The sequence below is a fragment of the Gymnoscopelus braueri genome (assembly GCF_963280865.1).
Source record: "Gymnoscopelus braueri genome assembly, contig: SCAFFOLD_63, whole genome shotgun sequence".
NCBI classification, from domain to species: domain Eukaryota; kingdom Metazoa; phylum Chordata; class Actinopteri; order Myctophiformes; family Myctophidae; genus Gymnoscopelus; species Gymnoscopelus braueri.
In genome coordinates this window covers 335,997-348,467 of record NW_027660477.1, presented here as the reverse complement: position 1 = coordinate 348,467, position 12,471 = coordinate 335,997, and the positions used below count along the sequence as shown (strand labels likewise).

The 12,471-nt window shown below is 41.9% G+C and overlaps 1 long non-coding RNA gene across 1 annotated transcript; it reads right to left on the bottom strand.

Annotated features, from left to right (window-relative positions):
* Positions 1-10,074: 10,074 nt before the first annotated feature.
* On the bottom strand, positions 10,075-10,640 carry LOC308081531. The gene is made up of 3 exons (XR_013932862.1): positions 10,551-10,640; positions 10,372-10,444; positions 10,075-10,285 (listed from the first exon to the last, which is right to left on the bottom strand). It is a non-coding gene; the product is annotated as an uncharacterized lncRNA (long non-coding RNA).
* Positions 10,641-12,471: the final 1,831 nt, after the last annotated feature.

The following is a 12,471-nucleotide window of genomic DNA, read 5'->3' as shown; positions in this document are numbered from 1 at the left end:
CCAAAGGCATTCCAAAAAGAATTGGATATGGAGCCATCATGAATTTTCAATTTTTCAAAATGGCCGCCAGCAACAACTGTTTTCTTATGAATGATGGATATAATATGATATTTCAGACTTATTTACTATACATAGTACTTGGTAAATGTCTTTTGGATAATAGAAAATTGTCATCGAATATTCAAGATGGCCGCCATTTTTCAAGATGGCAGCCGTCACTTGTAGTCCAAGAGCTTAGCTCCCAAATACAAAGGAATCGTTCAGTTTGTGATAAAAGCATGACATTTGGTACACTTATAGCTAAAGGCATTCCCAAAAGATTTAGATATGGAGTCGTCATGAATTTTCAACATGGCGCCCATGGCAGCCATTTTTCTAAATGGCCACCAGCAACAACTGTTTTCTATTGAGTGATGGATATAATATGATATTACAGACACAATTTGTTGAATTTATTTACCATATGTACTTGGTAATGTGTTTTTTGGATAGTTGAACATTTTCATTGAAAATTCAAAATGGCTGCCATTTTTTCAGACTAGTTAGATATGGATGATCTCTGTGTCGAATTATACATTTTTCTTGATGCAAGAGTTGAATTAGGAACTTTCTAAGAAGCTTCCATCTATCTCACAAGACTCATATTAAGTGAGGCTAAACCTAGGGTCTATCACAGGGAAGACCATTCACACTCGCCTTCACAGAAACAGAGAGCTGTGCACTGTAACTGAGCTTTTTTGCACTTGCACTGCCCAACACAACCCTTCTTACATTTGCAAGAGACAAGTTCATAACTGGACTGGCCTGCATCTGGTAGGCATGTCCAGAAGGGTTCATAGTCCCCCTCAGATGTCTTTGACCAGCCCCATTTGCACGGTGAAGGTAGTTCTGGTGTTGACACCAGCACTTGACCCCACACGTGGCCTCCTTGGTATACTGCTCTCTTGACATGCTCTTCTAGGGCAGCCTTGGTCGGAGGGATTGATTGTACATTGTGCCTCTTTGCAAATAACTTCCTCCTTGCCGTATCTATTTCTGTGCATGTGCCGGTTGTTCATAGAGTAAGAAAATAAACCTCTCAATTGTGGTCATTACCTCCTGTGGTATGTCATTTGGTGCTGAAGACAATTTCAACAGGGCATGTGTAAGCTCAGGAAACACAGTCCATACAGCCCACGCAGTCTTTTTCCCATGGCCAGCAAAGCTTGACACAGTGTCACAACCCGTCAATGCATGGAACAATGGTAGTGCGCGTGCTTTCTCAGGCCTCTTTTCTTGCCATTATAATTTTTATTTCGGCTATACGGCTGCCATCTTGAAAGAAACAGTGGTCATATTCAGTTGTGAGGTAGAAGGAAGCTTCTGTCCAATTCCAAAGTTCCAAATTTGAATTCTGCATCATAAAAAATTACTGATTTGACACCGAGATCACCCATATCATACAAGTGACGGCTGCCATCTTGAAAAATGGCGGCCATCTTGAATATTCGATGACAATTTTCTATTATCCAAAAGACATTTACCAAGTACTATGTATAGTAAATAAGTCTGAAATATCATAGTATATCCATCATTCATAAGAAAACAGTTGTTGCTGGCGGCCATTTTGAAAAATTGAAAATTCATGATGGCTCCATATCCAATTCTTTTTGGAATGCCTTTAGCTATAAGTGTACCAAATGTCATGCTTTTATCACAAACTGAACGATTCCTTTGTATTTGGGAGCTAAGCTCTTGGACTATTTGCACTTTCATAAATTATGAAAAAAAAAGGCCGCCGGTCGGATTAAAACGCTTTTTATTGAACAATACGGGAGATACGGGTACATAGACCTGTGTGCTTTAACTTCCGTGGCCGTGGGGTCAGCGCTTTAGATGTACTGGTTGTAAATGTAAAATGTTCAAAAAACAGGAACAAGTAGCGCCATGACGCTTCTGACAGACGAGCATCATGTGAACCATGGCTAGAAGCAGAGGCGTCACAACGCAGTTGCGTTGGGGCCCATGACCCAGGCAAAAAAAAGAAAAGAAAAAAAAAACTGGGCGGGCCCCTTAACATTGTAATTGTTAACCAAGGTTGATTTTATGTCGCAACATAATCTCTATTAAAATTCGGACCATGAGTGTCACTGGCTAATTTTATGGGAGGAGGGGGTCCCGCTCGGCGGGGACAAAGATACCGGAAGAGTAAGACAGGTCACAAGCCAGGTTACAGGTGTAAATGGCGCGAGAGACACAACTACAACATGGAGAAGCAGAAACACAAGTGGTTTTCAGAAGCGTAAATTAAAAGAAGAAGCAGAGAAAAAAATTGCTTAACTTCCAAAAATACTTGGAAAGAGGACAGTAGTTACGATGGAGCTGGTCGAGGGGGGACAAGAAGAGAAAGCAGAGGCACCTGTCTCGAGTAGCAGTTCAGACCCGGTGGAGTTGGCAGAAGCTGAGGAGCCGATTGCCACTGTGACTGCTAGCACCAGCAGGCCACCTAACCACTGTGATGGAGAAGATGGAGACTGTGATATTGATATGGAGATGGAGGAAGAAGGGGTTGAAGAGGAGGAGGACATGCCGCCAGAGCGGGTTACAACTAAATACCCCACTGAATTTCCCTGATAATGTAGACTCAAATATCAAACGTTATATCGTGTCTACGGGGCCATGCAAGCCCACTGGCCCTTTCCTGAGGGATCCCAAACAGGACAAACAGTCTTTTTCTACAGATGTGGATGTAACATATTACATCCGCAAAACCAAGTCTGGTTTGGAGAGACCACGGACGTGGCTATACTATCCACCCAAGCTAGATGTAGCCTACTGTGAGACCTGTTGGCTCTTTGCAGATCGCTCATTACTAGGTGGGAAGAAGACATGGTGAACTAACAAATGGCAGACTTTATCCCACAAAATTCAGCTACATGAATCATCTGATATGCATACCGCCGCTTGTGTGATATATGACCGGTCAGACTGGAGACCAACTTTTGGAGACAGGTACTGGACCGTGTGATAAATGTTACGCTTACTTTAGCAACAATGCCCTTCAGAGGACACTGGGAAACGATAGGCCAAGCAAACAGTGGGAATTTCCTGGCTATCATTGAGCTCATGGCAAAATATGATCCAGTCCTAAAAAAATCACATTAATCGCCCAGCGAAGTACCTAAGTCCAGCAACACAAAATGAGCTTATTGACATCCTTGCAAAACGTGTTAAAAATGACATTCTGGACGAAATTCGAGCAGCCCCATTTTTTTCTGTCATTATGGACACTACCCAAGATATAGCAAAAAATAGATCAAATGAGTGAAGTATATCCACCTGTTTCCTAGGCTTTTCACTGTGTTCCACTTCCTGTCTTTTGATCCAATGAAATCCAATGAAACCGGTCAGATGACTAATGATATCCAATGAAATCCGACAGGAAGTGGAAAACACACAGCCAAGAAACAGGTGAATAGATATGTCACAATAGAGGGAGAAGCTTGCGGTGTTGCCAATAATGTAAAGATCAACGAGTCATTCCTCGGATTTCGAGAAGTCACAGACTCATCTGCAGCCAAGCTTGCTAATGACATCACAGCGTCTATTGAGAGCAACGGATTACACCTGTCAAAGTGCAGAGGGCAGGGGTACGACGGTGCCGCTAAGATAAGTGGCATATACTCTGGAGTCCAAGCAAGGATAGCTGCAGCCGTATATGTACACTGTGCTTGTCATAACTTAAATCTGGCCCTTAATGATTCAGTTAAGATACAGATATCAAAGTTTTATGACATTGTAGAGCGTGTTTATGTGCTCTTTGGACACAGTATAAAAAGATGGGCAATGCTCTCAAATAGGCCTACAACAACACAGCCTGAGTCTGACCAAACAAATGATAATGATCTCAATATCACACTGAAAAGGATATGCCCCACAAGATGGTCATCACGTTATGAAGCAGTGGCCTCGTTAAGATATTGTGGCAGACCAGGGGAAACAGCCAGGCCTATTCCACAGAGAGGGCGGGTCCCTAAGCTCAGGCTGGGGGAGGTGGTAGGTGGAGTGTATTATCCTGCCCAGGTATTGCAGCCAGTGGGAGCCTGGCAATGGACTCACCTGCAGCCAGTCAAGCAATCAAGGGGAGCCTTTAAATAGCCGGCTCACAAGCCGGCTGAAGAGTCAGTTTGGAGGAATGAGGAAGCAGGCCACGTCACTCTGTTCCACATGGAAGCTAGTAGGAAGGACATCTTGCTAGGCCGACTGAGCTCCAAACCTACTGAACCCTGAAACATAGTAGTCACTGCTCTCTCTCTGTTTACCCCCAGGATTGTGGCGCCCCCACCTGTGTGTAGCGTATGTACAGGCCCAAGCCCCGGACGGGAGGATTCCTAAGTTGCTTTTGCCCCAATTCCCCTTTCCCCTAATCGTTTGAATAAAAGACTATTTAATTTAACAAGCCAACTGACTCTGAGCCTCTTGTTTTATTGTGAATCTCACCTGTATTCCCCTGGGTTGCCACAATATCCCTACAGTGATGTTATGCAAGCATTGACTAAACTGTCCCTTACGAGCCCAAAGAGAGATGAGAGAGACGAGGCTATTTCACTGAAAAAATCTATTGAGAAATTCAGCTTCACCTGCACTGTTGTTCTTCAAAGCAAGATTTTGGAACGAACCAACGTTGTCTCAAAACTTCTGCAATCCCAAGACTCAGACCTGGCCACAGCAGTTCAGCTGCTGGACAGCACCATCAAAGATATGTCTGCATTTCGAGCTAGTTTTGAGGATACCAAGCTGACAGCTGAGGGCCTTTCCGACAAGTGGGGTGTAAGCAAAACGTTTGAAAATATTCGGCAGAGGAAAGTGAAAAGGCACTTTGATGAACTTTGTCAAGACGGACGTTTAGCGGACCCAGAGTCTTATTATCGCGTGCATGTGTTCCAAGCCTGTCTGGATATAGTGATCTTGCAGCTGACCCAGGGATTCACTGGGTTGCGATCGACAGTGGACACGTTCAACGTCATACAGCCTGAAACACTTTGTAATGCAACAGATGAAGAACGTGTTCTACAAGCAAACACACTGGTGGAAAAGTACAAGAATGACATAACCCTGCAATTTCCGACACAACTGGTGTCATTCCGTGGGTGCTTACGAGACAGCATTGCAAAGACCATCCAAGAGCGAACTAAACTTTTTATTGTGGAGAACAACAGCATTAGTTCTAGTTTCGGGGAAGTCTGCACTGTATTGCTGCTTTTCCTAACCATACATCACAGTGGCATCAGCCGAACGTTCCTTCTCGAAATGAAAGCTGATCAAAAGTTATCTGAGGAGTACTATGGGCCCGGGTCGCCTCAGTGGACTGGCCACACTGTCCATCAAGAATACCTGTGCACGCCAGCTGGATCTGAAGGACCTTATAAATGATTTTGCAAAAATTGGGGGAAACTCATGTCTCAATCTCATTGGTCCATATTGGGGAACCCGATTTCTAGAGGTATACATTTATTTTAATTCCTTGATACAAACATCATCAAGGTGGCGTAGTCATACAACATTTGAACATTTATAGTAAATTCCTCGCTCGACACCAGGTTATATATAGATACACAGAAAATAGCCGGAATCTGATCTATAATGCCAAACCTTGCTAAATATAATATTTAAATAACGAAATCTTATTTGCAACCATGCATTAGGCTATGCAAGCATAATGAAGTTGACCTACTTTCTCGTACCGCATTTAAAATAAGATTTCGTTATTTTAATTAAGCATTTCTAATGACCGATATATAGATGTTTGACTTATGGCCGTTTTCTGTGTTTTTCCTTCATTCAGTAGTGTTTGGTCGGTTACAAAACCATTGTTTTATGCATAGTTAAAATAGTTGCTAGCGGCTTATGGGGGGGGGGGGGGGGGGCACTAGACCATCCTGCGTCGGGGCCCAGTGAGGTTGCCACCCGTCCCTTAAAATACGGAATCGTCCCGTAATTGGAAACTAAAAGACACGTTCCGTATTGAACTGATACGGGACGCACTTTGTCCCGTATTTTAAGGTCGGGGAATCAATATGAATGACAGGGCAATGATGTGCTGTCTAGTGATGTTAACAATTAATCGATTATTTTTTGTTTTTTTGAAAAAGAATGTTCAGAACCCAAGATATGATGATTTGAAGATTTGCTGCTCCATTCACTTCTTGTTTAACTTCTTACTGAAAAAGGCTGTATCTCGGCTCCTAAGCACTTTTTTTTTACAATGTATTTTTGGCCTTGGCACAGGGGTGATTAAGCCAGAAATAAGTTTGGCACTGAATGAGTTAAAAACCAAGACAAAGATGCAAGGTGTAAAATATGTGACGCTGTTTTCAAGTACAGCAATTCAACCAGTACGTTAATGTACCACCTAAAAAACACACATGCAGTCGTGTTGTTGGGGGAGAGTAGTGGATCGCAACCTAAAATACCTGCGGTGTTTGCCAAAAAAAAGACGTGTGATGAGGCACGAGCGGAGAGCATTACCCAGAGGATTTGCAACATGGTTGCAAAATACATGATGCCAATAAGCGTAGTGGATGGGGTTTCAAGAGCTATTAAACTTCATTGAGCCAGGGTACAATATCCCTTCTCGAGGAACCATAACCCGCACGGAAGCACGCTACAAAGTCAAAAAAGCAGAGCTGAAAACACAGTTAGCCACAACAAATGTAGCTCTGACAACAGATTGTTGGACTTCATTAACAACAGAAAGCTACATCACAGTCACTTGCCACTACATGGAGAAGGACTGGGAGATGAAGTCGGCGGTCCTACTCACAGAAAGCATGTCGGTGAGCCATACGGCTGATAATTTAGCTGAAAAATTAAACGAGGTCGTGGAGTCATGGGGACTGACCGGACGAATAATCGCCTGTGTTCACGACAACGCGCGGAACATAGTCTCGGCAAACAGACCAGATCGAGTCAACTGGGCCTCGGTTCCATGCTACGCGCATACTCTACAGCTGGCCGTCAACGACGGGTTCGCTGTCCACCTGCACAGAGTCATTGCAGCTGCGGGGAGATTGATAAAACACTTCAACCGCAGCACCAAAGCCACCAAGGCGCTGGAAGCGAAGCAAGAGTCAATGAATGTGGCAGATTCACATCAGTCCCATCTGAACGTGTGTTCTCAGCAGCTGGCCTTACTGTAAACAGGCTGCGCTCACTCCTGAGCATGTAGACATGCTGATATTCTTGAATAAAAATGAATAGGTCTATCTATTTCCCCTCTGGGTGAAATAAGGTACCTACCTACCTACCTATCTATGCAATGCATAATGAGGAAGAGAGCCTATTCAAAACAGTGACGTTTTCACTTGTCAGCCTGAGCTTAACATTTTAAGTTGACTGTTCTAGTCATGGATGTTTAATTTTCAGTTTAAGTCAGCCTATATTTCAAGTTGACTGTCAGTGTCATAGGCTAGGCCTACTAATTTCACTGTCACTTTTCCCAGTTCAAGAGGGATTATAGAAATGCTGCTAATAATTTTGCATGATGTGACAGACGAGACAGTGCACTTTTCATTTAATTTTCTGTTCCTCATCCAAAGATGCCATTGCCTGTATCTCAAATGGTCAAATAAATATTTGATAGGTGAATATAATATGCCTTTTGTATTCTGTATATCAGCAAAATGTAGATTTTTGTGTTAGACCATATTGAGGGAAATTAAGATTCTCAGATAAAAATAAAAAAGCCGCTTATCAGTTAACCGGTTAATCGGTCGATAAGGTTATCAATTATCAATTAATGAATTGATCGATAATTTGCATCCCTAGTGCTGTCCTGTCTCTCCGCTGTGTGACTAGCCGCGTTCCCAGCCTCACTCTATACATCTGCGAAGAGAAGAGCTGTGTGACTGGCTCAGCTGTCCGCGTGTCAGTCAGTGTTGCCAAGTCTAGTGCGAGAAATGAGCCAGCCGACCTTATTTTTAACTCTATGCAGCCGACCTACAAAAACAAGCCAAATTTTGTCCAAAAGTTGCGGTAAATAAACAGACTTTGGTATGATCCCATTGTCTGGGAGTGCGCTCAGCAGCTCACAACCAATGAGAGTTAGCGCTTTCACGTTGCTAAGATACGTTCTGTGTGGTTGTGCGTGCCAATCCTCTGTCTGTGCGCTGCCTGTCATGGTTGCCTAGTTACTTCTGCTCAGCTCAGTCACTGCATCACCGGCGTGTTAGAAAGTCTACAGCAGACGATCCACTTGCTGACCAGTTACACGGCTTGAACCCAGTGTAGTGAGCCATATAGTCGTCTAGACCTCCGTCTAAAACTGGGTTATAATTGGTCTAAAAGTGAAAGTTTTTTCAACGTCTATTCTTAGCCTAGACTAGCTGTAGAATACAGCTCTCGTAGACGTATTTATGATTCTGACGTTTTCAATCTACGAGAGTTGTAGGGTTCACGCCGCATGGAGACAGGGACTTTCTGCACTATGCCCCGTAGACACTCCACGGGGGCATGTACAAATTGAAAATAAAGGCGCTTACCCCCAAGCGCCAAATGTTAACTGTCTCTACGCGGTAGTAGTTTAATGTAATAATCCATATCTTTCATTAAAGAAGTGTTTTAATGCCGTCTGTGGCCGAACGCCCCTCGTTTACTTCCTGTTTACATTTAGTGTAATTCCGGGTTTCACCGGATGCGCCCCGTCACTACCCGTCACTACCGCCACTGGGTGAAAAGCAATGATTTTGGGAGGGTATTCACCAGGCATACCCCTGATACTTACGGGAGTATGTGTGTGTAAGTTGCCCTCATTCATTAATGTACCACCTCCCACATACCTCCCACATATCCAGGTAAATGTACCATTTCTGAGACATTCATTTGCATTTACCCCCTGTGGTGTCTGCCAGCAAGGACCTCACACACCCCACCCCTCCCACCACTCCCACCCCAACCACTTCTGAGCATGTGCAGAAAACCACATTTGATTGGAAGCTGTGGCTTATAACCCCACCCACCCACCCCACAATTCTGCATGCTAATTCTGGCATCCCCCCCCCCCTAGTTTATTCCCCCCCCCCCCCCCCCCCCCATTGGGAGGGGTGGTTCATAGCGCCCCCCCCCCCCATTGGGAGGGGTGGTTCATATATATATATATATACACATATATATGTATATATATATATATATATATATATATATATATATATATATACACATACACACACAATATAGAAAAACAAATAGGCAGAACTCTTTACTGTTTATTGATCCAAAAAAAGAAAAACATTATTTATACAAAACAATGGAACAGGAGCACACAGATAAAATCAAATGTTTCAAAGAATCCCTGGATTTTGTTCCAGGGACCCCAAAAGCAAAGATTTGAGTCTAATCTTGGGTTAAATTGGGTTAAAATTGGGTGAAATTCGTGTCTACATATTTACACTAGTACCTGAGATAAGATGTGTGCGTGAAGATAGCAGCAATTTATACTGTGCATGATATACTTATGGACGTTAGTTAAGGTGCTTAGGGGAAAAAAACACAATAAAAGACAAAAGTCAAGTTATACATGGGATTAAGGTGCAAAATGTCATTGTGCGTCGACCGCATAATCCACCTAAAGTAGACTGACACTGGTATATAGTCAGCAAGTAGTGCCATGAGGGGGAAAAAGTCACTTATACTTGTGTAAAAAAAAAAATCAAATAAAATCTAATAAAAAGGTGCTGATGCACCCAAAAATATATACAAAAAGGCAGCAAGGCATCCAATTAAATGTCTGACACTACGCCGCTGGAGTTCCCAAATATATATATATAAACATTGTTTATAAGAAAACTAACGTCAGGAAAATAACAATTATTTGGTGCGGTTGGTGCGGATCTATAAATAGGATGATATAATTATCGCGGGTGGATGGCGGATGGATAATGAACTTGTTAACGCGGATTTGGGTGACAAAGAAACCCATCCGCGCATCTCTAATATCTTGGGTGTCCTTGCTGTGTCCTTACAGCGGGAGGAGTGTAAAAGACCCGTTATAGTCCTCGAACTCGTCAACCACAAGAATTGTGTTCTGGAGAACGCGGGGTCTGGAACGAGGTCCTGGGGGTCTTCTTTCCTGGAGCTCCTTGCACAGCTTTGAAAGCGCTGAACTTCTTCCTGGTGGAGGTCTGATAAACCATACTGGCAAACCATCTTCGAAGCCATCTTCCTCATCAGACATGAGCTCTTTGGTTGCAGTACTGTTCCAGAGAATTTCCTCAGCAGGCCGCAACACGGATCTCCTGCCCTCAAACAACTGTAAAAAAACAAACACAAAAAAAATAGAATTACAATTAAACCACAAAACTAAGAAATTGTTTTAACTGTGTGAGTGAGGCCTACCAAAACTGCTCTCCTCACTTACCCGTAATTTTCTCTGTCGTGTCCTCATAGACTTCTGTACCTTTGCTTTCTCCTGTGCATAAAAAATAAAGGTTTGCTGGCTTCTGCAGGTCTAGCCCACTCTATTAAGATGCAAATAGCTTATGTGAATACTGTGAGTGTATTATGCATGTGCGTACCTTTTATAAAAACAGGATCAACATTACAGAAACTAATGCTTAGTTCTCCTAAAAGATGAGCCGCAACATCAATATTATGTGGAGAATTTACCCTGTTGGAAGAGAAGAACCGTGTTAGCTTTTATAATTTTTTTCTTTATCAGTTAAAACATTTCACCAGGACAGGAACCCAATCCACAGGCCTACCTCCCCCCACTATCCCCCACTACAAATCGAATCGGGGGCAAGGTCTCCCCTCTTACTAAAGCATGATTGTGATATAGTTGAATTTAGTTACTTACGCTTCTTTTGGATTGTATTTGTGGTTATTCTTCTCCGAGTTGTGTAGATGCCTCACAGCCTCCTGTAAACAGCATGATTATAAAAGGTTAATTTGAGGAAAGCACCAAAGGAATACCAAAACGATCGCCCCAAAACACATGCAAGTAGCAGTATACTTAAATGATCAAAGTAAAAGTAGCCTACATAATTTCTTGCTGAATTTGCGAGCCTTAAACAAAAAGAAGAAAGAAAGAAAAAAGAAGAAGAGAGTGTGTGCTGGAGATTACCTGTTAAAACTCCGAAAGGTCCTCACACATGTACTCCTGGATGCCAACAACTGTAAAATATATAACAGCAATTAAAACTCAGAAAACTTCAACTGAAACAGGAGTGCACAAAAATAGTTAAATGAAGAAGAAGAGTGTGGGTGTGTAGTACCTTTTAAAACTTCCTCGTCAACAGTGGGGAAAACAATGGAAATCTCCCTGCAAATATAATTTTAGGGGTTAGTGGGATGAAGCAATGCTTTAACATTGTATTCAATGTAGCCACAGTAAAGACAAACTACAAAGCTTTAGTTACAAACATTTATAAAGTCTGTGTATTTTACTATTACTGCATTATGCTGACAAATTAAATCATGGCATATGAATTGACTAGCCACTTAGCTAGGCCACATGTTTTAAAACAATCTGAACTCATACAGGTAAAGAAACACTAGCTTACAACTGATCAAACAAACTGTAGAGAACTGATCAAAGTAAATACAATAAACAGTAAAACCTACTAATGATTTACAATTAGATAAAATAGCAGCTTACCATTTACAAAGCTAGTCCGAAAACATCAACAGGCCAGCAGTACAATGTGAGTAGAATGAATTCACCCAACCGCCCAAACAGTTCGAATGTTTGAAATCTCTGTTTGGACGAATCTGATTGGATAGACACACAGGTTCCCCTCCCACCGTTTGAAATGTGCATGTTAAATGTTGGCAGTCAGAGAGAGAGAGAGAGAGAGAGAGAGAGAGAGACTGGAAATAAACTATTTACTAGGTTTAGTTAGTTTTAACAAGTTAAAAGTTATGTAGAGGTACTAATACTTTGCACTAAACAACAAGCACAAAAAAAGTACTGACATTTTATACTTAAGTAAAAGTAGTGTAATGTAGAAATAATCTTACTGTTACAAGTAAAAGTCCATAACATTTTGTTATTTTGAGCACTACTGGGCCTAGACTAGAAAACAAACTAAATAGTTTAACCACATGACTGGTGGTAACCTGTATTTTTAGCATTGATGGCAGAAGTACTCAGATATTTTTTTTAAGTAAAAGTAGCAATACCACAATATAAAAATACTAATACTAAAAATAATAAAACAAGTAAAAGGCCTGTGTTCAAAATGTTACTTGAGTAAAAGTAAAAAAAAGTTTTCAAAATATACTTAAAGTACCAAGTGAAAGTATTAAAATGTTTGGAAATAGCAGATCTACAAGCTTGTAGATTGGCTATTTTCAATTAGCCTATGCATAAAATAGGGCTAAAGTGGTTAATGTGGTGATAGAGGCGGTGCTCCTATATTGTTGCAGAGACTTGAGACAATAGGGCCACTGGAACCCATCAACACCTTTCATGCAAATGTTGTGCCTGCATGTAAA